This window comes from Scyliorhinus torazame, chromosome 4 (genome assembly GCF_047496885.1).
Source record: "Scyliorhinus torazame isolate Kashiwa2021f chromosome 4, sScyTor2.1, whole genome shotgun sequence".
Classification (NCBI taxonomy): domain Eukaryota; kingdom Metazoa; phylum Chordata; class Chondrichthyes; order Carcharhiniformes; family Scyliorhinidae; genus Scyliorhinus; species Scyliorhinus torazame.
The window spans coordinates 34,279,075-34,305,876 of record NC_092710.1 but is presented as its reverse complement, the minus strand read 5'-3'; the positions used below and the strand labels follow the sequence as shown (position 1 = coordinate 34,305,876).

The 26,802-nt window shown below is 42.8% G+C and overlaps 1 long non-coding RNA gene across 3 annotated transcripts; it reads left to right on the top strand.

Moving 5' to 3' along the window:
• The first annotated feature begins 12,189 nt into the window (after positions 1-12,189).
• LOC140410185 (uncharacterized) lies at positions 12,190-25,509 on the top strand. 3 transcript variants are annotated; one of them, XR_011940536.1, is made up of 5 exons: positions 12,190-12,301; positions 15,131-15,206; positions 16,177-16,335; positions 19,335-19,371; positions 23,922-25,509. It is a non-coding gene; the product is annotated as an uncharacterized lncRNA (long non-coding RNA). The 3 variants fall into 3 exon arrangements; XR_011940535.1 differs by having other exon boundaries at positions 16,165-16,335; XR_011940537.1 differs by lacking the exon at positions 19,335-19,371 and having other exon boundaries at positions 16,165-16,335.
• The last annotated feature ends 1,293 nt before the right edge of the window (positions 25,510-26,802 follow it).

Below are 26,802 nucleotides of genomic sequence, written 5' to 3'. Positions count from 1 at the left end.
CATGAGTCAATACTATGTCCTCGTATATGGGGGCAGCGAAGAACATCACCTTTGCATAAATGAACTGTCCTTGTAGCTTGGTTGGGGTTACAAATGTAGATAATATTTCCATTTTCCATGTTCATCGCCAATAACACTCCAAGCGAGGTGAGGCCGAATATCACACAGACGGCGCGTAGCCACCCCATCATGCTCCACACCTGTAAAATAGCACTGGGGAAGGGAGTCAGGTTAATCTGTCCAAGAAAATGAGGCCCATTATCAGAACTCAACTGAGCTGGTATACTGTACCGGGGAATGATTTCCCGCATCAGAACTTTAACCACAGTAGCAGCTTTATTATCGGTAGTCGGATACGCCTCAACCGATCTGCTGAACCCATCCACAATAACCAAAACATATTTATAACATTGACACCTTTCCAACTCAATGTAATCCATTTGTAGCGTCTCAAAGGGACCACTGGGCAACGGGGTTTGCCCCATCCCACAAGGGATACCTTTGCCGGTGTTATATTGCTGACAAATCAAACACAGATTACTGATACTCTGGGCCAACCCCTGCATTTCAGGGTGCCACCAAGTGTCCAGCAACAAATCACTAGTCCCTCAAGCCCCACAATGAGTTGCAAAGTGTACACATTCAGTGACCCATAAAGCCAGTACATCAGACATACAAGTCTGATGTGCTGGCGTGGTCCATAAAGAGGAAACAGAATCATATGTACAACCTAACCGTTTCCACCTTTGTTTATCACTCTGAAGAGCGTCCTCTTGTAACCTTATAACGTCTAGGATGGTTGGCATTGACTTGTCAGAAGCAGACACATTTATAGTAGATCGTTTAGTCTGACTTAACATTTTAGGCACCATCTCTTGCTGAATTTGCGCGGCTGTCCGCGCTGCACAATCTGCTTGTTTATTACCAACGTCAACTGGGGTCTTACCATTTGTGTGGGCAGCGCATTTAATGACGAAAATCTGCGCGGGCATAAGGAGGGCCTGCAGTAAGTCATTAACTAAACCCTGGTGGGATATTTGACCACACATAATCATGTTAGGTTGTTCTGACGAAATATCACTCAAATCGTCCCTTATTGTGGTATTTTCCTGAATCAAGGCTAAACAGTCGTGGCCAGGTGCGTCTTCATGGACAGGGGGACTACTAAGAAAACAGGCTGGATTGATAGTGGTACAGTGTTTAAATGTCAGACGTGGATTGTTCAAAAGGTATATCTCATACCTATTCTGACGAGCTGCGGCAAGATGCTGAGTCTTCAGTTGCCTCAGTAGTGCGATGACTGAGTGGGAGCTATACACCGTAATATCCTGTTGGAGAGGGAGAGCATGTAGCGGCTGCGCGATGGCATTGATTGAACGTAAATCCTGTACTGATCAGTATTGGTCTGGCTTGGCTGGTTTAGGCACAGCAAGTATGGGGGTGTTACATTCTGATTGGTAAGGGGCCAAAATATCCTGTTGCAACAGCTCTCGGATTAATCTGTCCATAGACGGGGCTGCAGTCGAGTTTTAATCGTTTCAGGGACCTCAAAATATTTTATGGCAGTGCCGTCTGGCGTGACTTGAAGTGCGTACTCTGCTGGATCTGACTGATCCACTGCCCTCATTACCATAGGCTCCAAATCCCTGGCATGGTACTGGTCGTGGACCTGACGTGTAATATGAGGGCTTACTGAAGCTGACTGTGGCCATAAATGTGGTGGTATTGTAACAAAATCGGCTGTACCTTCTTTTCCCGTGACTGTGGCTGTACCTTTGACTGGCCATTCGGTCCCAATTAATGGCCGTTATCTGTCCTCCAACTCCCTGTTTTGTCCGGTTCTGTCATAGGCCAGGGTAACGTAATGCAGTGAATGTTCAATGTCTAACATCCACCACTGGGAGGTGATAGAAATATAGCACTGTTGTCTCATCCTCCATGATTTAACCGTTACCCCCTCGTCACCGTACTCTAGCTGTAGCTGGAAGATACACAGTAATTCTCGGGCCAACACGTTACTGACCAATCCAGTAGTCACTACACACTGATGATCTGCAGACTTATTCTCGTAAGTGACTGTCACAGTTTCAGAAATAGGATACTCACACACCTGTCCTTGGAATCCCGACAAATGCTGGGTGTGGTCAGATAGTGGTAGGCGAAGTTCTGATTGCAGAGAAGACATGGCTGCTCCAGTGTTGATTACAAATGGGTGATGTTCATCTCCTATCTGCAGAGAGATAATAGGTTCCCTGTCCGATTGGAGAGTCCTTATGACTAAATTAGCTCGTCAATCCTGTGTTGGGAAAGGGTTTGCCTGGGAGAAGTCAGTGTATCTCGTCTGTCCTCCCTTTGGTGGGTACCCCCTCCTTCTGCTGTCTGTCTTTTAAAGGGGCATTCCTGTTGCCAGTAATCTGCACGGCCGCAATTAAAACATGCATTGCTCCCTCTATATCTGCCCCGTCCTCTTCTCCCAGTAGACCAATGGCCCCTCAGAGGGGACGGCGGTTGTAAAGCTGTTGGTGCATACGGTGGGCCATAAAACGGAGCTGAGGGTCCCTTTGGGTGGGTTTGATATCCTCCCCCTCGCTGATCCACCCACCCAAAGTCACAATATTGGGGCTCCAGCTGGTAAGCTACCATTGCTGCCGCTTGTTGGGGTCGCAGATCATCCTTTTTCATTACATACTCAGTCTTAATCTTTGTAACTGAGCCTCCTTCCTGGCCTACACCCTCCTTCCAATAAAATCTGACTGCCCTTGCCATCTGGTAAGGGTCGTTCTCTGTCCAATTCATGTTACTACATTTCACAGCAGTAGCCACGGAAGGTGGTAGGCAATGCATTAACATAGCACAATATTGAAGGGAATTCTGACCATTTCGATATGGTAGATTTCATTAAAACGTTCCAGAAATTCCTCTGGCTCTTCAATCTTCTTAGGTTTTAGGTCTAAGATAGCAGAAATATTTAAGGGCTTTTGAAATGTGCTATTCAACGCATTCAGGATTAGTGTCCCTCTATCGTCGTCTAACGCATGGGCTTGCTGAATTGCGGCGTGGCTAGCATAATTCAAGTGATTAAGATGATTGCGGTACTCTGCTGGGGTTAAAACCTGCTGGACTAGGGCCCAGAGGTCCCTAGAATCAGCTTGATAAATTGTGATGGTAGTTTTCAGGGAATCCACGAAAGCAGCAGGAGATTCTTTTCTATCTGGGATTGTAGCCATATTAGCCAGCATGTCACTGGGTGTCCATGGGAAATAAACGTCTATCGTGGGCTGTGCCCCGGCAGTCACTGCGTCAAGGTTTGGTATATTCCTAATCGGCAACTGTCTCCGAGTCTCACCAGGGGGCACTCTAGCTATTTCCTCTGGTTCTTCCAAGACTTCGACGTCCCTCCCTGTCACTAGAGGGAGTTCTTTCTCTTCAGTATCATCCCTGGCATCTCCCTTTGTTCTCGAAATTTGCGGTTTCCCCTTGGTCTGAAGGGATTTAGGTGGTATGCTTAATTGTTTCTGGTTAGGATCAAGCCCTTCTCTCGCTGTCCGAGATCGGGTCCCAGAGCTAACTGGGCTTGTGGAACAGAGCTCCTTTTCCCCTACTGATCGTGAAGATGGTAAATCGGGACCCAAGCTATCAACCAAAAGGGCTGGAGTGCCTGGCATGATTGGGATCTGGGGAGCAGTGACTGGATATAAATTATTATACTCTGGTGGTTCTGGAATTAGTGCAGACAATGCTACAGGTGCAGTCGAAATCCTTTGCTGACATTTTCAAATGATCGAATTGGTCATTTTCTGTCAATTCAAGGCCAGCCATTGAACTACGTAACCCATCTTTTGTTTGACCCGAGCCTTTCCTGTCTTTACTTGCACGTTTTTTTTTGAATGCACATTCCTTTTTCAAGACCTGTAATGTCTTTTGGTTACCCTGTTCACTAATTGGAATTCCCACTTTAAGGGCATTGTCCTGCCAACTTGATAACATGATCTTATCTCTTTCCTCTTGACAATATTGTCTCCATAATCTAATTAACTCTTTAGCTTTCATACTTTGGCTCTTTCTTTTTTTAAATTATATATATTTTTTATTTGCTTATTTATAACCAATGGCAATTTTTGCTCCTTGGCAAAATGATTGAAAAGGTTCTAACAGTGTTCTTTTAAAACTTAAAATGTTTGAAAATTCAAATTCAATTACTGCAACTTGCAAGCTTAGCTCTGATCTCAACTCAGAACTACATTTACGATTTGCTTAACACAAACTTGTATAACATTTACAACTTAATTAATTCTTTATCTTAACAATTTTTCTTTTAACACGTTTTTCTTACATTATCAAAAATGTTGGCTGCTATCAATGAGGAAGCAGTTAGCTGCGGTGATGTATACCGGAGCAAAGTCAACTGTCATCTCCAGATTTACACTTTTTAAAATGGTGTCAGTGAGTTTCTTTAAGTTTCTATTAATTCACAAATAAAATAAGATAAACATTATTTCAAGTAAGTAAAACTTAAGATTCGGGCAATTTCAATCAATTGCTTTCGAAAATAATAACTGTTATCAAAGAGGTGGAGAAACCCACTGGTTTCCTTTAATTAATTCAAAACGTAACTTTGCTAGCGTTCACTGACTCAAAGGAAAGGTATCCTATTACACTACAGGCTGCTGCTTGTAATTGAGAAATCCCGGGTTTCGGCACCAAATGACAAATCAAATTTCTTTACCCGTCAGTCTGGCCTCAATAAAAGTGGAGATGGATTTGCAGGTACAGCATTAGTTATTTTATTTGGCTTGCAAGCCTGATTCATTTAAAAGAGCCATAAGACACATCTAGTCTCCTACACCCCGGAAAGCGAATGAACAAAGAGCAAAGGGATTTCTGCAAATAAATTCAAATGGTATCAAGTTTCACATACACGATTCCCATAGGTCATCCTATACCCCTCCTGACCTGGTCATACATTCTGATTGGCTCACTTCTCATCCCTTCCTCTGGCCCCCTTATTACCCAGCATCCTGTTCTCCTCCTTTGGTGGACACACCTCCTCCTTGCTTTGCCATGCGGTCTGAAATCCTTTGTCTGTGAACTCACCAGAATGAGACTGGCCTATTGCTACATTACAGTAACTAATATCTCTAAAGTAACTATTTTATATCACATTCGTCATTTATAGGACTAGGAGAAATGATATCATTGATGGCCATCACCCTTGCCAAGTTGATGAGAAACTGTTCTTACCTTCCTGGATCCCCATGAGTGATCGTGTACCCCTTAAGCTAATTGACAATAAGCCTTTCCCCATTGAAGCTAATCAGCAAACAATAACAATATTGATCATGCTGTGTGTTGTGGCTTGGAACAGCAGCTTACAGTGACCAAGGCGCGCATCAATTTAAAAAAAGAAGTTTGCAGAACCTGCTTTCCACTGCGAAGTGGAAGACCCGCTGAGGTTAACGGTAGTGAATAGAAGCTAAATGTTGCCTTGCGCCCTCGGCCGAACTGGAAAAAGGGAGCCAATCCGCCCATCAATTCAGTTCCTTGTTTTGTTAAATATTAACTTATAACTTAAGTAAGGAGTCCTGAGTTACTTCGCCAGACTGCCTCCTGTTGTCTTTTTTTGTTTAAATTCTCAAATGAACGAAACTGAATTAATGTTCTAAAATTGCCTACAACTTACAAGACCCTACAATTGGAACATCCTTCGTGCACGTGCTCTGTCTACTCCTGTTATAGTTGTATAGGTTTCTATGCGATCCTCCAGCATTCTTCTGAATTCCAGCGAATATAACCGAAATCGACTCAACCGCTCGTCCTACATCATTTTCCCAGGCCAGAAAGTAGTCAGGTAACCCGTTGCTTCCCTCACTCTATAGCAGGAACATCTGCCCTCAGGAAGGAGGCCAACACTGGACACAATAGTCCAGTTGCAGCCTCACCAAGGTCCTGTATAATTGCAGCAAGACATGCCTGCTCTGTGCAAGTACTCGAATTCTCCCGCTCTGAAGGTCAACACATCATTTCACTTATTTACCGTCTGAAGCACCTGCATGCTTACCTTCAGTGACTGGTGCACGAGGGGAAAATGGTCGCGTTACTCATGTCCCTCTCTTAACCTACAATCATTCAGATAATAATCTCCCTTCCTGTTTTTGCTGCCAAAGTGGGTAACCTCACATTTGTCCACGTTATACTGCACCTTCCATGCATAAATGCAAATTTAGTTTATCACTCTTGCGATAATTTTCTCTTTAATCAGCAATTCAATTACAGCCCTACTTCCCTTTTGTTTGTCCCGCCTAAGCAGTGAATACGCTTCGATGTCCAATTTCCATCACTGGCCACGGTGCAGCCATCTATCAGTAACCCGACTATATCATGTCCATCTATATCTTTCCCACATATAATTCATCAACTTCATTGTGAATGTTCTACAAGTTAAGGCACAAAGCCAACAGGTGTGTCTTGTTGACATTGCTTGTCGCATTCCCATTGTTTTCCACTGTAGCCCTGTTTGATTCTGTCACTTGATTTCTCTGTCTATCACGTTTCTTATTTCCCTATCTGTCTTTTCTTCTTGTCCACCTGAATTCTCTCATAGGTTCAAATTCCGCTGCCCGTTGAGTTTACACTTTACCCAACAACTGTACCAAATACACCAGCAGACGCATCCCTGGATCCGATTTTGGCTGCTCAACCAGTCACTAATTTCTATACTGAATCACTGTTTGAATAGTCTAATACAGTACCGGCTGGAAACCCATATTCTATTTGCTATTCCACTTGAGTTTAATGAAAGCTCTTCTATTTGTGCAATTTCATCCAGCCAGCTTGGCAGCACGGTGGCACAGTGGTTAGCATTGCTGCCTCATGGCGCCGAGGTCCCAGGTTCGATCCCGGCCCTGGGTCACTGTCCGTGTGGAGTTTGCACATTCTCCCCGTGTCTGCATGGGTCTCGCCCCCACAACCCAAAGATACCCAAAGATAGGTGGATTGGCCACGCTAAATTGCCCCTTAATTGGAAAAAATGAATTGGGTACTCTAAATTTAGGGGCAGCACGGTAGCCTTGTGGATAGCACAATTGCTTCACAGCTCCAGGGTCCCAGGTTCGATTCTGGCTTGGGTCACTGTCTGTGCGGAGTCTGCACATCCTCCCCGTGTGTGCGTGGGTTTCCTCCGGGTGCTCCGGTTTCCTCCCACAGTCCAAAGATGTGCGGGTTAGGTGGATTGGCCATGATAAATTGCCCTTACTGTCCAAAATTGCCCTTAGTGTTGGGAGGGGTTACTGGGTTATGGGGCTAGGGTGGCGGTGTTGACCTTGGGTAGGGTGCTCTTTCCAAGAGCCGGTGCAGACTCGATGGGCCGAATGGCCTCCTTCTGCTCTGTAAATTCTAGGTCATTACATGTCTCACGCCAGTGGTCTTTACCGGCTCACGATCAAGCAAGGCCTATTTTGTAAAACAAATCTTAAGTTTTTTGCAAGTCCCTTTATTATTTGGAATCCTCCTTTCATTTCAATTGATTCAAGCGAATCGTTCGAAATCCACGACCACTACCATCTAAAGAATAGCAGAGAGAATGAAACGAGCAGTGAGTGGACTTGGCAGTTCAGTAAGTGTGGGATTTAACGATTAATATCCTGCCTTAAAATCTAGTACTCATTGCTGCTGGTCCTTTAATAACTTTTACCATTTGGTAGGGTTGGATTCTAACAGGTAGACAGTTAGGTTGACAGTTAGTAGTTCGATCATTCTGGAAGTTAGGCGAAGTGTGGGAGGGAGGTTTTCTAATCTTTTTCTTTTCTGGTGACTTGTTTTCCGAACTATTTTACCTGCAGACCAGTGCAAAAAAAGGTAGATTCTAAAGGGATTAATTGAGAAGCAGCAGGGATAAAAACAATATTTAGAGATTAGGAGAATAAGGCTAAAGTTAAAGTTAAAGTATTTTAATTATGATTATGCAATATAAACGTTTGCGTGTTGGACTTTGTAGCCGAAGTTTAAGTCATGGCAGGTAAGTTCAGCCGAGTGAAACATGTGACATGCCATGTGTGGAAAGTCGTGGATCCGACGACAAGGGCTGCACGGTTGCACAGAGGTTAGCACCTCTTGACACCCGTTTTCAGATCAGGGGACCGTCTGTGTGAGTTTGCACTTCCTCCCTGTGTCTGCGTGGGTTTCCTCCGCGTGCTCCGGTATCGTCCCACAGTAAAAGGATGTGCAGAACAGGTGGGTTGCATCTGCTAACTTGCCCTTTAATGTGTAAATGGTTTTGGTGGTGATACTGGGTTACGGGGATAGGATGGAGGCTGAGGCTTCAGGAGTGGGGTCATTCCAAGGGTTGGTGCAGACTAGATCGGACGAATGGCCTCCTCCTGCACTGTAAATTCGATGACTCTGGTTAAATCTACAACAGGAGGCATTCAAATGTCAATTTGCGAGAGTACAGGTCCAACATGTTCACTTTAGGGTGACATGTGGGAGCAACAAGTCCAGAGGACTCATTACATGCAAGAATATTCAGGACCTGATAGGAATGGAAAGAAAGATGTTTAACAGGTACAAAGGAAAGAATCCTACAGAGGCTCTCGTCGAGTAATGGAAGTTGAGGTGAGGACCATGCGGTACTGAAATTTATTTTACAAAGTGGGGTATGAAAATGCGGGTACGTTCAAATAAAATCCCCAAATATTCCGTAAATATATCAAGGAGAATAGGAATAACCAGGAAGAAACTTATGAGCGCTTCAGGACAAAGACGGTAATCTGTGCATGGATAGGGATGATATTGGTAGAGACTAAAGCAAATACGTTACATCGGCCTTCACATTGCAGAAGGAGCATGTGGCTGCGAAATGCACACAGAGGGACGATGACGTTCTTATGCAGTGTAACATAGTGACTGGCAGATACTGGAGATTTAGCGGGCTGAAAAGTGTCTAGGTTCCATGTCCAGTTGAATTGTAATTGAGGCTAATGCGGGAGGTAAGGGAGGAATTTACTTAATTCTGAGAAAATGTTTGTTTCATCTCTGTGCATATGGTCGGTACCAGATGAGGATAGCCAATGTGGTCTGACGTTTCAGAACGTGTGGCCGAGACAAACTGGGCAATTGCATAACATCAGTTGTAGGGAAACTACAGGAGGGAGTTCTGAAGGACAAAATCCATCTCAACTTGTCGAGGGCAAGTTTCATCAGGCCGAGTGAGCATGGTTTCGTCGTCGGTTGCTCATGAAGGACACATTTGATTGAATTATCTGAGGAAGTGCCCAGGTGTGTAGAAGAGGGTAGTGCAGTTGATATATTTTATTTGAATTTCAGAAAAGGCTGAAACGGTCCCACTTGAGATTCCGATAAAGAAGATAAAATCAATTAGCACCAAGGGTGACGTGACAACTTGGATCCAACATTGGTTTAGTTGGAGGAGACAGGGTCTTGTGGTGGAAGGCTGTTTCTGTGACTTGAGTCCAGTGGCGTTCCGTAGTGATCAGTGCTTGTTCTGGACGCCTGGACAGCTGTCAGCAGTGGCTCAGAGACTGGACCAGGAGTAATAACTTGTTTAAGTTTTAACGCAGTCCAGAAACATCAGTTCGTTCCGGGGGTGATAATATATGAAATGGGAATCGGTTATTTTAAAATCAATCTTTATTAAACCAAAATGTAAAAAAAAAAGAGAAACCTTGTGCTACAGTTCTAACAGTAACAGCATATCGAGGGCCTGATAATGTACGTTGCCGATGATATGGATGTTGGCCTGGTGGTTGACAGTGAAGAAGAAGGTATTGGGTTATTGTAAGATTTAGATGGATTAAGCACATGGGAAAATCAGTGGAAGATGGAAATTAACCCTGTAAAGTGCGAGGGAAGGTTTGGGATGAGTAACATGACAATGAAGTAGTCTAGCAAGATACGAGGAAGCTCAGAGGAACAGATGGATCTTGGAGTGCTTGTCCACAGATCCATGAAGACGCGGCAGGCTAACACAGTGGCACGGTGGCACAGTGGTTAGGACAGTTGACTTACACCTCCTGGGGAACATGTTGGGTTCCGACCTTGAGTGACAGTGTGGAATTTGCACTTTCTCCCAATATCTGCGTGCGATTCCTTTCGATGATCTGGTTTCCAGTAACAGTCCGAAGATCTGGAAGGTTAGACTGGTTTTCCACACTAAATTGCTGCTTAGTGGTGGAGGGAGTCAATCTTTGTGGAAGGTGCAACAGTCACGATTATTGTGACTTGAATGGTGGCGAGATTCTTGAGTATTGTTGCAGATGCACTCATCCAGGTAAGTGGTGAGTAATCAATTGCACCCCTGACATGTCTGTAGATGGCGGACAGGCTTTGAGGAGTCAGCAGGTGAGTTAGTGTAGCCACAGTATTAATATGACTAATCCAGCTCAGTTTCTGATCAATGGTAAACCCATGATGTTGATTGTGGGGGATTCAGCGAAGGTAATGCATGGATGTCAAGGGAAGATGATTAGATCTAATCTTTTAGGAGATAAATGGCCATTGCCTGACACTTGTGTAGAGCGAATGTAACTTGCAACTTGTTCGCCGAAGTCTGGATACTTCCAGGTCTTGCTTCATTTGGCAACTGGACAGCTGCATTTTCAGTGGAGTCGCGAGTGGTGTTGAACATTGTGCAGTCTTATACGAATATCCCCACTTCCGGAATTTATAATACAAGTGAGGCTATTGGTGAAGCAACTTGTCCCAGGACAAATTCTTGCAGTAATGTTTTGGCGCTGAGATGATTGACCTTCAACCACAGCAACCATCTTCGTTTGTGGCAGGCTCCGCACCAACTATCAGGGAGTCTTTCCCCTGATTCCCATTGACACCAGTTTTTCTAAGGCACTCCGAAGCCATACTAGGTCAAATTCTGCCTTGACGTCAAGGACAGTCACTCTCACCTAACCTCTGGCATTCAGATGAAATGTTTTGTGCACCCAGAAGTTCGGCAATTTATTCTCGCTGATAACACAGTTTTCATGCCTGGCTTAGTATTCGTCAATGGAGAAAGAAAACAAAAAAATAATCAAACTATGTTTTTCGCTATGTGATGCCAATGCCACAACGATCTGACCATCTGTATCATGTTTCAAACAGTTTGCAAGATCGGCCATGAAAAATTCCTCATTGACGTCTTGATGCACAGGCCGCTCTGCACAATCCAACTTGGCTTCTCGTCGATTGCAATGGACAGCTCCGGCTGGTTCACAGTCGCTTCCATATTTAATTCCTTTTTCTTTTCAGCGTCTCGTGAGAATTTCAACAGGAATATAGAAACAGAAGTAAATAGCAGCAATTTGTCCGTATTTTAAAACCTTGCGGTGCTGAATATCCGCGAACCGTCGTTCACATTGACAACGGTTCGGCTCTGGGTGATCCAGTATGGTTTAACCAGATTGACAATACAATAGACTCATTCGTTCATTTTATGCTTATGTTACTGTTCTTTGCAAGACGTTTAGTGGCCAGGAGATGGCGCAATGTACCCCGCTCTCAAGACGGAGGAGAAATTGCCAATGCAGCGAAATGCTGAATCGACAAAATTTGATGGTCATGTGCTTCATTTTCTCAGAAAATGTTGCATCCTTATTGGCGATGCATACCATAGTCCTCTGTTCACAGCACCAATTCACTTTCAATAACTCGAGAACACATTTTGTCGTCGATGAGCCATCCTGTTTGGTACAATTCTGCAGTTTTTGCATAATTACTTTGTGGATGTGCTGAACCACAAGAAATTCGGAAGGGTTGAGAATTGGCCTGAAATAAAGTTGCATTTTTGGTTGGCATATTCAGCAACACACATAACCAATTGAGTTGCTGCTTGTAGATACCAGGCTTCCTACAATAGGAGGTCGCTGGGATAACACATTAAACAAATCAGCGTTTTCACCAATTAACTAGTTTGGACAAATAGGTTCAAATGCAGCAGCATCTGTTAGAAAGTGAATGTTGAGACTGGCCCTGCACAGGGTCAGGTAGCAGCTCACCAGGTGTCACCAATTTGAAGTCGGGTCTGGTTGTAATGAGGGCTGAGTAATACAAGATAAATGCAGCTCGGTTTTCTTTTCAGAAATGGTGATTTTTTTTTCGGGTCCACACACAAATCACTGTAGAGACCTCGGAAAGCATTGACCTATGCCCCTGCTTTCTCTACAGATTCTTCCGCATCACTAAACAGTGTACAGTTGGGAAACCTTTGGCAGTGGAAAGTCTTAAAGGGAGGATCACTTTCATGTCCTTAACAACCTTCACCCTCAGTCCACAACATGACGAGTTCGATACGGTAGGCACTTTTTCAACCTCCAAAGCACCGTGTAATGATATGGCTGGATGAGGGACTGTTTGGGCGGAAAGGGGGGTAGGGACGGGGTAAGATTTACGGAGAAGATTTCTTAAGTATTGAAATTCTGACTTTAAATTAATAAGCCGCCAATCCAATCAGTTAAACTAGGAGAAGTAGACTTCGAATTCTATAGTTTCTGGGTCAGGACCTTTAAACCTTCACAAATGTTGTTAATTAATGACCACTGAAGGAGCCTTATGGATGTAATTTCGCGCGAAAAATGTTGTACATGAAATTAAATCTGAAAATAACGAAGAGCAGAAAAAGAGGCAGGAATGATATCTGTATTAGGTAAAACATAGAACAATCGTTTAATCAACCGTGAGCTGTCTTGCATTAACTGACAGAAATTATCTATTGAACACTTTAGTATACAACTAAGAGAGTTCAGTGTATATGCAGAGCCTGAGGGCGGTTGCAATATATATTGGGTCCCACAAACCTATTGGCCAGTTATCGGTAAGAAGAAAATAGACGTGAGTGAATTACAATATTAATTACTATTAAATTCTTAGATTAGTGAACATTCTATAGGTGGAACATCACGTACCTGGGGATAGAAAGGAGGAAACATTTCAAAGATGGTTTTGATTCTGTGGCACCACAGCCGTTTTATCTTGCCAATATAAAAATACTTATTTACACCTGGTCTCTGATTCCAGTCAGCCAAACAATCTTCTACATATGCCAAGAATTTACTCCCTAGACTACTATTTTAATTTTCCCCAGTAACCTTTCATGTGGGACATTGTCAAACGCCTAACGCAAATCTAAGCACAGTAATCTACCAGTTCACCTTAACCATGGCTCAGGTTATTTCCTTATAGAACTCCCTTGAGTTCAGAAAACGTGACACGACTTTTATAGAACGATGTTCATTCTGGCCCCTTACACTGAGCTTCCCAACTGCCATGCTGTAAGTTATTTATTAAAACTTCGCACAATTTTGCAATGACATGTGTTAAGCGAATTAGCTTTCCATTTACTGTCTTCCTGTGTGTTTGAATAACGGAGTTACACTTACGACTTGCCAATCAATTGGAACCCTCCAAGATTCAAATGGGGCGCTTTCGAAATCGAAATGCAATGCATCAAGGATCTCACTCAGGAAAAAGATAATGTTGTGGAGGAGAATGCTGAGCCCCAGGCTAATAGAATAGATGGCATTGAGGTACGTAGGGAAGAGGTGTTGGCAATTCTGGACAGGCTGAAAATAAATAAGTCCCCGGGACCTGATGGGATTTATCCTAGGATTCTCTGGGAGGCCAGGGAAGAGATTGCTGGACCTTTGGCTTTGATTTTTATGTCATCATTGGCTACAGGAATAGTGCTAGAGGACTGGAGGATAGCAAATGTGGTCCCTTTGTTCAAAAAGGGGAGCAGAGACAACCCCGGCAACTATAGACCGGTGAGCCTCACGTCTGTAGTGGGTAAAGTCTTGGAGGGGATTATAAGAGACAAGATTTATAATCATCTAGATAGGAATAATATGATCAGGGATAGTCAGCATGGCTTTGTGAAGGGTAGGTCATGCCTCACAAACCTTATTGAGTTCTTTGAGAAGGTGACTGAACAGGTAGATGAGGGTAGAGCAGTTGATGTGGTGTATATGGATTTCAGCAAAGCGTTTGATAAGGTTCCCCACGATAGGCTATTGCAGAAAATACGGAGGCTGGGGATTGAGGGTGATTTAGAGATGTGGATCAAAAATTGGCTAGCTGAAAGAAGACAGAGGGTGGTGGTTGATGGGAAATGTTCAGAATGGAGTTCAGTCACAAGTGGCGTACCACAAGGATCTGTTCTGGGGCCGTTGCTGTTTGTCATTTTTATCAACGACCTAGAGGAAGGCGCAGAAGGGTGGGTGAGTAAATTTGCAGACGATACTAAAGTCGGTGGTGTTGTCGATAGTGTGGAAGGATGTAGCAGGTTACAGAGGGATATAGATAAGCTGCAGAGCTGGGCTGAGAGGTGGCAAATGGAGTTTAATGTAGAGAAGTGTGAGGTGATTCACTTTGGAAGGAATGCGGAATATTTGGCTAATGGTAAAGTTCTTGAAAGTGTGGATGAGCAGAGGGATCTAGGTGTCCATGTACATAGATCCCTGAAAGTTGCCACCCAGGTTGATAGGGTTGTGAAGAAGGCCTATGGAGTGTTGGCCTTTATTGGTAGAGGGATTGTGTTCCGGAGTCAGGAGGTCATGTTGCAGCTGTACAGAACTCTGGTTCGGCCGCATTTGGAGTATTGCGTACAGTTCTGGTCACCGCATTATAGGAAGGACGTGGAGGCTTTGGAGCGGGTGCAGAGGAGATTTACCAGGATGTTGCCTGGTATGGAGGGAAAATCTTATGAGGAAAGGCTGATGGACTTGAGGTTGTTTTCGTTAGAGAGAAGAAGGTTAAGAGGAGACTTAATAGAGGCATACAAAATGATCAGGGGGTTGGATAGGGTGGACAGTGAGAGCCTTCTCCCGCGGATGGAAATGGCTGGCACGAGGGGATATAACTTTAAACTGAGGGGTAATAGATATAGGACAGAGGTCAGAGGTAGGTTCTTTACGCAAAGAGTAGTGAGGCCGTGGAATGCCCTACCTGCTACAGTAGTGAACTCGCCAACATTGAGGGCATTTAAAAGTTTATTGGATAAACATATGGATGATAATGGCATAGTGTAGGTTAGATGGCTTTTATTTCGGTGCAACATCGTGGGCCGAAGGGCCTGTACTGCGCTGTATTGTTCTATGTTCTATGTTCACCGTCCATTTATTTTCAGAACCTAAGATGAAGTCCGTCATGTCCTAGATTCGTCTCAACACAACCATTTTCTCAATACCAGTTCACTGGTGACGGTAATTTTCAAGAATTATTCCTTCCCACTCCTTCCAATTCCTAGTTTGTAATTGCTGCTGAGATTTTGCTTGCATCCTCTATGCTGAAAACTGATACAGAGTCCAGATTCAATTAATTCTCCTTATTTCAGTTATCAGTTATCCAGTCCCATTTTTTCTATTGGACGAACGTTATCTTCGATAACTCTTTTCATTTAAAAAGTATTTATAGAATCTCTGCTAACGGGAATGAAACCAAAAGAATCACTCGATACTCGGGTCTTCTCCAATCATCAAACAGTTTATTGAAATACACCAGCGGGGAGCTAGTCTCTGGGCGCTCCAGGTACTTCTCTGCCCAACAAGGACAAACATCGATCTTTATACAATTTCAAGCAATTGCTCAGCACACCTCGGCTGGACACAATCCAATCATTTTGATTATGTAGTACACATATTGACCTGTACAACCAATGAAAATAGTCACTGGGCAGCAGAGAAGAGCATGATAATCTCAAGGCAATAAGGGGGAACTGCTCATGGCCTTATCATATCTTCCAGATCCCCTATCGACCGTCCTTCGGTCTTTATGCACACGTAGTTCCCTGATCTTAATCTTGGTTCAGATTGTTATAATTTTGAGCATCCCACAAGAACATCTGCCTGAGGACTGCTGATTAGAAACATTGTTGCTGAGTGTACCTTGTTGTAGCTGGTTCCGGTGAAACAGCCTATATAAGGAATGTAGACAAGTTAGTTCGCTAAATTAGCAGATGCCGATATATATATACATTTTGTCTTATGATTATTATTATATTTTCATTTGTTTTTGATATCGCCCGTTGCTCGCTGACTCAAACGTGTAGGCCAATCACGTCATTTCTGGATTTGCGGTCATTTAGATCAAATTAATGTGGTTCAAACTAACCTATTTTTCTGACAGACAAATATTATTGTACCTTCGCTTTTTTATATTTAGTCTCTCGTACAGATTTCCTGCAGGGCCCGCAGGTCATTCTGCCCCAGGCAGTGCCAGGATCAACTGTACTCCGAACAGGATGTGTGATACTTTCCGAATTTAGTGGTCGATGTTCACATTCATCCCCCTGTCGCAGATCTTCATTCTCCAACTTTTGTTCTGTGATTCCACGTCAGTATTTTTTTTCAGTATTTTATTTTTTGTTTGCAATTGGTCGTAGTGTTTGACAGACTGATCCGTCCTGAGTCTTAGTTCTCTCAATACATCAGCTAAATGCGGGATGGGGGTCTGCTTTGGCTCATCATACTCCTGCAGGTGGTCATGAAGTTAATTGATGGCATTAATGACTTCAATACCTTGACGCCTAACCTGAGCGATACGAGCTTGTCAGATAGTGAAAGGTCGTAATGGCGCAAAATAAAAGTTTGGTTGTAGAATCAGGCACTGCAGATCATTATAACGGTACGAATTTTTTATAGTAGAGACACAATATTTTCCTTTTCGTCCGTAGCCTGTTCTTGCAAGGTCTATGGGGACAACTACGATTTGTAGGACTCAACCGTCAGTTAGATTGAACCCACATTCATCTACTTCTCGCTTTCCCATCGGATGAGGACAAAATCATAATGTCACACTTCCTTGCATCCCAAAAGGGAGATCCCGGCGAGTGCGTCATTCCTGCACATCGTGGAGGTTTCCATCAAATGGAGGTGGAGGGAGGTTTTACCATGGTACGATTCCAATATTCGCCAAATGATAATGGAGAACTGGTCCTGATACCCGTGTGATTATAAGGATCGTTAAGACCATTCCCAGTCCGTTAGCTTTCCGCAGTCTGCAGTAGAGGATTACTGGGTACACTTTGGTAAGACCCTTCAAAGGATAATTATCCAATATCCCTTTTCGTGTGGCGAACTGGGCCAGCTGTGGGCTGCCTGGCACCTCAACCGTTTTGGATTTGATCAAGGTTCTGTGGTATCTTTCCAACCACCCATAAGCCAAAAGTGTGACAAAATTGTCCTCTTCATTGATGATGGTTAATTGTTTTGACATGACCTTCTAAGACTGCAATTCCATCCAATTGTATTCCCATGCCTTGCTCTCCCTGATATGTCTGATCCCCTTATTTTTCTCTGGCACCCCTAAAAGTTATTTCATCACCACTTTACGTCTTTCCAGGTTTTTGCTTGATGCTTGTATATCCAATGAGTAAATTACGGATGTCCCGGTGTTAAATCTGTGGACAATATCATTACCTATTCTCCTCTTCGTTCTATGAAACTGCTTCTGTCCTCGGCATCTCTTGGCACACATGGCATCGTCAGCCTGCTGAATGACAATCTTACTAAATACATTATATATATATTTCGTGACTGTTCTGTACATTATTCCGGCATTGTATTCCTGAAATATAGATCAGAACAGGCACAATTTCTTTCTTAACATTATCATATAGTATTTCACCTTCATTGAAAAGTATAATCCCATTCTCTGTTCCCTTAGTGGTGTGGGACATGACAATGCACTGAATTCGGTGGATTGCATTGTGTGATGTGGAGTTCAAGGGGGAGGAAAGCAATCGAAATATACCTAAAAACACATCCATCAATGTCCCTTGCCTCTCCCCGTCTGACAGAGCTGAAGAACGTATCAGTAGAACATTGAACACACATCCTGTCCTTCCCCAATTGTACTTGAAGCCATCTATTGAAATATGTCCTATTTTTACATCAGTCTTTGGCTGCAGGGATACGTACCCCATCTGCAAAATTAAGCAAAGTCCATAGTTCATGTAATTATGTTTATCCTGCCTCTGTAGCTCATTCAGAAACAGGTCATTCTTTGGTATCAGGGCTTTGGATAACCACACAAATCCCCTTGCCACTGTGCTCCCTTCATTGGGGGAGGTTGCCATCTGAAAATTTAAGTAGACGGATCCTCGTCATCACCAGGTGTTAGGTCCATATACCATTCCTCCTGCGTGTGCCGAACACGTTCAGGTGTTGGTAGTTCTCATACTTTTTCAACCTCATCATGTCTATTTCCACGAGGTTTTGGGCCTGATTCTGTTGCGCTTGATCCTGATCCCGACGTTCTTGTGCCTGTTTAATTATAAACCTTAATATAATGTATTTGGACCCTCAACATCTTCCTTCTGAACAGCAGATTCTCCAAACATAACTTTAGTTCTCTACTCAATACATAACTTGGGCAGTGAAAGCTGCTGCTTATTAACCTATAACATTGGTTTCTCTACCTTGAGTGTGAGATTGCCTGGGCATTTGAGGCTCCATACAATAACTATGCTGCTGTGTGTCTTATTGTGTTTCCTCGTGTAAATGTGGGTACCAGTCGTTTTTCACTAGAATCAAAGAATCATAGAATTACTCCAGTGCAGAAGGAAGCCATCCGGCCCAATGAGTCTGCAAAGAGCCTCCAAAAGAGCAGCCTTCTCCACGCCCCTACCGTATCCTTGCCTGACACGGGGATTTTGGACACGAAGGGCAATTTAGCATGGCAAATCCACCTCGCCTGCACATCTTTGTACTGTTGGAGGAAACCGGATCACCCGGAGGAAACACATGCAGACACGCGGAGAATGTGTAAACTCCACAAACACATTCTCCCAAGGCCATAATTGAACCTGGACCCCGAGCGCTGTGAGGCAGCAGTGCTAACCACTATGCCACCGTGCCGCCCACTGTTTTTTAAAGTACCCAATTATTTATTTTCAATTGATGGGTAATTTAGCATGTCTAATCCACCTACCCTGCACATATTTGAGTTATGGTGGTGAGACCCACGCAGGCACTGGGAGAATGTGAAAATTCCACACGGGCAGTGACCGTCGGCCTGGATAGAACCCGGGTCCTCAGCGGCACGATGCAGCAGTGTTAATGACTGCAGCACCGTGCCTCATGTGTCACTGTAACTCACAAATCATTTCAAACAAGCAAAACATTTTTTAATTTAAATTTTCTTTTAAAAATGTAATGTACCCAATTAATTTTTTTCCATTTAAGGGGCACTTTTAGTGTGACCAATCCACCTACCCTGCGCACATCTTTTGGATTGTGGGGGCGAAACCCACGCAAACACAGGGAGGAAGAATGTGCAAACTCAAAACAGCAAAATGTTATTCATTTCTTGTCTCTATCGTTTATCCACAGTTACTTAACCGAACCCCACTCACGAACCCCGGAGAAGGTCTGTAGTCCGATGAAATATCTTCATTTTATCTTTAAACCAGATATCAAACAGTTTTATTTGATTTCAAGCAGTAGCATTTTGATTGCCTGTTGCAATCCATTGTTCTCCTGCTGCAATCCATTGTTGGGGCAGTATGGCAATGCAGTACCTCACATTATTATTCCTGTTTTTGTGGAAGGGAGCAAGAAAATCAGGGTAACCCTGGCGCTGTTACTGGGACTTCTTTGAAGCTGGTGAATGCAACTTCGCACTCCGAATCTATCCTGTATTTTTTAACTTCTCACTCGATGTCCGCCCCCATCACTAGATTTTCAATCGGCTGACTATAGCTGTAAAGTTAAAAGTCTGCAAACACATTCTTGAAGCTACTGCAAATCTTGTAAACCGAAGCACAAATGATCCATTATGCTGCAGGCAAAGTAGGTTAATTAATCTGAACATATCTGACAATCCAATACTTAAAGTTTGTAGTTGACAATTAAAAATAAAATATATCTCACCTGTTCACAGTCAAGGATTAATTCTTTCATTCTTCGAAAAAGGGTGGAGTAAGAATTTTCAATCAAACGTCATTCGGTCACCACCATCATTATATTTTGACAATATACATGATTAGGTACCTATTTGATTTACCCATCTCTCCTTTAGACTTATTTTCACTTTTTCAAATTTATTCTTTCTGCCTTGTGCTAGTTCTGCCACGGATACCGCCCTGGACCTGAAATTGTTAACTCTGGGCCACTTCAACACCTGACAGGTCATTTGCATTTAAATTATCCCAATTTCCAATCAATCCAGGCAAATTAATATTATCTAATTACACTGTTAATTTTTCAAAATAAGTATTTGTTAATTACATTTAAGTTTGCTAGCTGCTTGACTAAAGTCACTGACACTATGATCTCGAAATCATAATGTTAGATGACACACAAATATCACCATACTCGCAAAAAGAGGAACCTAGCACTTCAGTGCTTTGACCAAAATTAATTACTTAAACGTTCTTGTGGTTTCTGTTCAAAACTTCCAAATTAAAACCTCAAGGTTACTTCCCCATAAAGATAAATCTTAGCAAATGTACGAACATCTACATAATACAAACGAAGCACACAAATCCTCACAGTTCCCAAATGTTGCAGTAAACCGTTAGCCTTCTCTCACGGCTATAGATTCTTAAAGAGGCACAGCAATGTCACACTCTCTTGTTTAAAATACTAAAGAAGATAATCCATTCTCCTTCGTCATTAACCGTTTATTTATATTGTTCCATGTAATTCAATTCCAAATGACTGGCTTTATAGGCATCAGCTATTCTTCGTGGATTAGAAACCATTCTACCGTTTGCACCAATTGCCTCCAATCTATGATTACAATTTCCACATTAACTGGTCTTGTTGAGCTCCCATAAATTCACAAATAAACCTATGTAAATTAATCGTTTCCCAATACATAAACATAGATACGTAATTTTTGGCCGGTTTAGAACAACTCAACTTTCTGCTGAAATTATACGTTTTCCTACAGAATGTGAACTGAGAGTGGGCGGAGAAAAGTGGAACGCCATTGTGTCTCTTCACATATTACTTTGATTCTGCTTGAGTTTCTTTCCTATACCTTTCATGTCGTTTAAACTGATTTCAATTTCCAATATTCCGGTGCTTGACAGCAATCTTGCTAGTAAGCAGCACGGTAGCACAGTGGTTACCACTGTTGCTTAACAGCGCCAGGGTCCCAGGTTGGATTCTCGGCCTGTGGATCTGTCGGTGCGGAGTCTGCCCATTCTACCCAGGTCTGTGTATATTTCCTCCGGGTGCTCCGGTTTCCTACCACAAGTCCCGAAACACGTGATGTTAGGTAATTTAGACATTCTGAATTCACCCTCAGTGTACCCGAACAAGCGCCGGAGTGTGGCGACTCGGTGTATTCATGTGAGTGTTAATGTAAGCCTACTTGTGATAATAATATAGATTATTATTATAATTTTGGGGGAAAATTCAGATTGGATCGCTGCCAAGATTATGTCGGAGGGACTGGCCTCGACAACTTGGTTTGGATTGGATTGAATTTGTTTTGCTGTCACGTGTAGCGAGGTACGTATTGTGAAATGAAATGAAAATCGCTTATTGTCACAAGTAGGCTTCAAATGAAGTTACTGTGAAAAGCCCCTAGTCGCCACATTCCTGCGCCTGTTCGGGGAGGCTGGTACGGGAATTGAACCGTGCTGCTGGCCTGCCTTGGTCTGCTTTAAAAGCCAGCGATTTAGCCCAGTGTGCTAAAACAGCCCCATGTTCTGCGTACAGTACAGACAGATCATTCCATGCATAGAAAAAAAACATATCATACATGAATACGCAATGTACATACATAGACACAGGCATCAGGTGAAGCTACCAGGAGTGCAACCGGGAGGTATAAACAGATTCAGTGGATGGGAGGCAGGTTCGTGTGATGGACTGGGCTGTGTTTACGGCTGTTTGTAATTTCTTACGGACTTGGGCCGAACAGTTGTCAGACCAAGAACTAATGCAGCCAGACAGGATGTTTTCTCTGGTGCATCTGTAAAAGGTGGTTACAGTCAATGGAGGCATGTCGAAGTTCCTCAGTTTCCAGAGAAGGTCTGGGCGCTGTTGTGCTTTCTTGGTTGTTGCTTCAACGTGGCTAGACCAGAACAGATTTTTGGTGATGTGCACACCGATAAATTTGAAGCTGTCAACGATCTCTACTTCGGCACCACTGAAGCAGACAGGGGTGTACGATTCTTTGTTCCCTGACGTAAATGACCAGCTGTTTAGTTTTACTGACGTCGAGAGAGAGATTATTGCCGTTACACCACTCCACTAGTTTCGCTATCTTCCTCTGTACTCTGACTCATCTTTGTTCGACATCTGAACCACTATGGTCCTGTCATCAGCAAACCTCTAGATGAAGTTGGAGCCAACCATCACAAATCCAATTCCATTCTTGACAACTTCAAACAATGTTTTAGATATGAACCCATTTGTTCCGTTTTACCATTAACTTCTATTTTGATTCCTTTCTTTCCTTAATGTCAGCTGTAGTATCCAGCACGTGACGGGTCAAGAGCTGTCCTCCCCAGAAATTCCCAAGAAAGATTTACTGAGCTTTTTCGCCCCTCTTTACTGTGTAGCAGTGTGTCTATTGAAATAAACCCCGCCTTCACATTTTGTCAATTATGTTGCAATTCATCCCGGCGAGGAGAAGGGACATTATACCTTTCCCTCTCCTTTTCTCAATGAACCTGAGGCCTGTCTGTTCGGATCTCGCTTTATTTCATTTTATGCTTTTCTTTTTGATATTTCTCTTTGATCTAAATGTTGATTGGAGAGCTAAAAACTGTTCGAATTTGGGACATCGCCTGCACAGGAACTTTACCACTTTATAAAGTCCAAACCGAATTTACTAATCTTATCGGTACACTTTTGTTCTGGTTACCAAATAGCACACGAGGGACCAGTCGTGTCCCCATAGGAATTCTGTTTTTGATTTCACTGGCCAGGCTTGGGTAGTATTTGAACTGTTAGAAATCTAATCCCAGAGGTAAACTTTCAGTCCAGCACTAGTTCCAGCAGATCATCTCTTGGCCGGCTGCCAGGTCATAAATCCGTCACAATTTCCGACAATAATCCTATAATACAATACTTAAATACTTTACGCAATGCCCTACGTGCCGTAATGAATTATCTGCTATTTCTGACTGTTGGTAAGACCTTGTACACGAGTTTGGAATTCGTCAGTTGCTTATCAACACCCGGTCCTGGGATAAAAAATTTGCTTTTTACTATCAGTAAATATACTCTCCCGGTAGCCTGATGGCATCAACCGGCCGCCGACTACGCCAGACTGTTAGACTGAATGAGTCCCAAAAAATCATTGGACACTCGGGTCTGGTCCAATCGTCAAACAGCTTATTGAACTTTCACCGGTCAGGAGCTACATTCTGTGCGATCCAGATGCTTCTCTGCCGAATAAAGCAATTCATCGACCTTTGTACAATTTTCAACAGTTACTTAGCACATCCCGGCTGGATACAGTCCAATCATAATTATTATAGAATATGTATAGCACCAATTACATTTAAAACCAGAAATACATAACAATTATTGCAAGTGCTTCTGCCTTAGGAAACTCACTTCAACAATCTCTTACCGTTTTTAATATATTTCTGGCCATCCGAGTATTTAAATGTTATTCGCTCATCTGCTGTCTAATTGTTTCATTTAATTCAGACTGCTTCTTGCAGCAGTCACTGGTTCCTCCTCTTTGTTCACGATAGCTTTCACTGTTGATTGGAATGTGCAAATTTTTGCCAGAAATTCCGAAGGAATTGAAACAAGAAAGTACCGGAAATTCTGATTAAATGCTGTTCTGTTTGAAACCATATTTGCTTTATTTTACACCTCCAAAACTTCTGTTAATGAAGAGAAAGAATTTGTGTAAATGATTGATGTTGGCATAACTGGCATGAATCGCTATTAAGAAAGCACCGAATGTCCCAGGCTTTATTAATCGTGGCATTTGTCTGACAGCAAGGAAGACCAATTGAAATCATAGAATACTAGAATCCCTACAGTGCAGAAGGAGGTCATTTGGCCCATCGAATCTGCACTGACCCTCCGAAAGAGCACCTTAGTTCGGCCAATGCTGCGTTCTCTCCCCATAACCCCATCTAACCTTTCGGATAATTGGAGTGAAAGGAGCATGGCCATTCAGTCGAAACTGCACATCTTTGGACTGTTCGAGGAAACGCTGTGTACCCGGAGAAAACGCACGCTTTCGCGAGGAAAATGCACAAACTCCACAAAGTAATCCGCGGTCGGAATTGAACCTGGATTCCTGCCATTGTGAGGCAGCAGTGCTAACGAAGGTGCTACCGTGCCGTCTTCAGCTGTAGTTTATCCATAAATGCCGAACCCTCTCAAGCTAACACCTCCCCTGAAGCGTGATGAACCTCAGATTGAATCACCAACACCTCCACCTCTCTCTAAAAAGAGGAGAGCAGCCAATGATTCCCTGGACTATAATATTTTTTACATAGCTGGAGTACCCTGTGCAGTTCTGCACTCCCATAATATGGGGACTATGTGAATCGATTGAAGTGACGACAATAAGTGGTTCCCAGAATGGTCCAATGGATGATAAACTTCAATTATGAGAATAGCCTTGGCAAGTTAAATCTATCCAGCTTGGAGAGAAGAAGGCTAAGAAGAAATTCGAGCGAAGAGTTCAAAATTATCCTGAGGATGGCTAGAGCAGAAACAGAGAAATATTTCCCTCTTTTAAAATGAGCTACAAGGAGATGATACAGATTTCAAGTGACTTTCCAAAGAAGCAAATGTAGTGTGAAAAGAAAAATACCCAGCAAGGATTCTGGCTAAGGATACATTGCCCAGAACTGTGGTGAAGTCAGTTTTAAATTCAAGTTGGGCATGCCAGAGCGCACTAGATGGTTTTTTAAATAGATGGAAGCAAGTAGCAGAGATAGGTATAAAGGTTAGAGAATGTCACAAAATCATATTGTTCATTCGAAGACATGATAGGTCGAATTACCTACATCGTAACTATTTTGTGATTCTGTGATATTGCGGATGTTCCTGACTATGTCGTTAAGATAGTATTTCCATTGTGTGACGTGAGCTGCTAAATGCTCAGTTGTAATTTAGTGACCAGCAAAGAATCCGGCTCTCAAGCGAAGTTGAACAAACACCCTGAGATGGTGATACGACGAAAATATAAGGCCCTGCGCTGCGCTAAATTTGGAAAATCCGTGTATTGTTTCCGAAGATGCATGTCATGATACACTTATCAGAGGTCTAAGTTTCTTTGGAGTAAATGATGTTAATTATTGTTCTCAATCTCTGCGATATTCTTGTGTGGTGTAGAATCGTGGCTTCAGACCGCCAGTGTCCCAGCTTCGATTCCCGGCTTGGGTCACTGTCTGTGCGGACTCTGCACATCCTCCCTGTATCTGCGTGGGCTTCCTCCGCGTGCTCCAATTTCCTCCCACAAGTTGTGAAAGATGTGCTGTTAGATAATTTGGACATTATGAATTCTCCCAACCGAACAGGCGCCGGTTGGCGATTAAGGGCCTTCCACAGTAACGCCATTGCAGCGTAAATGTAATCACAATTTTGACAATAAAGATTATTATTATAATATTCTAGCCTCTCAGTTATGTTTTAACGTTTACCCTGATTTTTACAACGGCTCAAAAAAACTTATGTGCGGAGATGAAAACTCCTACAAAAGGCACGGGTTCTTTAAAATGGAAGATAAAGAGTGAAGGGAACAAAACGCCCGGCTACAACCAGGTCTGAAGCACTCGACCGAAATGTATGCAGACGTGCATATGAAAGATAAACAGAAAATAATTTTGTGCAAAATGCTTCAATTTGCAAACTCTCCTGTTCGAAAATAAACACTCACATTGATACTGATTTGCGAGCGTATCTACACGAGTGTGGTTAAGTTAAGATTTACTACTTGTCACCAAGTTCAAAGTGAATAAGAGAAAGGTGGTAAGTGTTCCGAAATGCAACGAGAATGCACCCAATTCGATGTTGCCTATTTTGACGAAACCTCTGAGATCAAGAGATGAAAAATCATTGTTAATAGCATCATGTCAGAACATTGCCACTGAAAATATTGTAAACCTATACAACGTCTGCCAGGCTAATTGTCCATAATGTGAATACTTTTTTCACCAGGTATTAACTATCTTGACGCCACTTTACAGTGTAATTAGTTCCATTTTGCGGATGAATTTTCAAAACTTAGAAAATAAACATATTATAATGAGGTGATGACTGGTGTGTAACTGGTGTGGCATATGCTGATCTTCGACTTCTGGCAATCAATCCTTATGGCAGGAGTGCCGGAATCCATTCAGAACCACATGAACGAATTAAATTACTTATTTGGCATATCTAAAATTTGGAACATTCAGTCTACAACAAAGCTTTGCACCGCACTGACCAAAAAATAATTAGCAACAGTGAACGGTTCATTAAACACGTTCCAAGGAACATTGGAGGAAAAAGTATTTTCATGCAGCAGGAGAGACAGATATTCACATGTTCCGCAAAATACTCCCATATAACCTAAAAGGTTAAATAAGGGCCGTGATTTTTCCTGATGGAAATTAACTGCAGCAAATAACATTTTTCAAAATCCTCTCGAACCGAGTTCAAATATTTTCACACCTGCATAATCTCCAAGGTGATGTGTAGTGGCAATGTCACCGGGCAGTTGAGTCATAAACCTCTGTCCAAAATATGGAGAAAAAGGGTTCGCACCCCACAACGGCAGCCGGGCGACCTTCAATTCCATGGTAAATCTGAAACTAACAAAAAGAATCTCTTTCTATGAGATGATGAAACAATTGTTGGATGGACAAAAAAAATAACGATT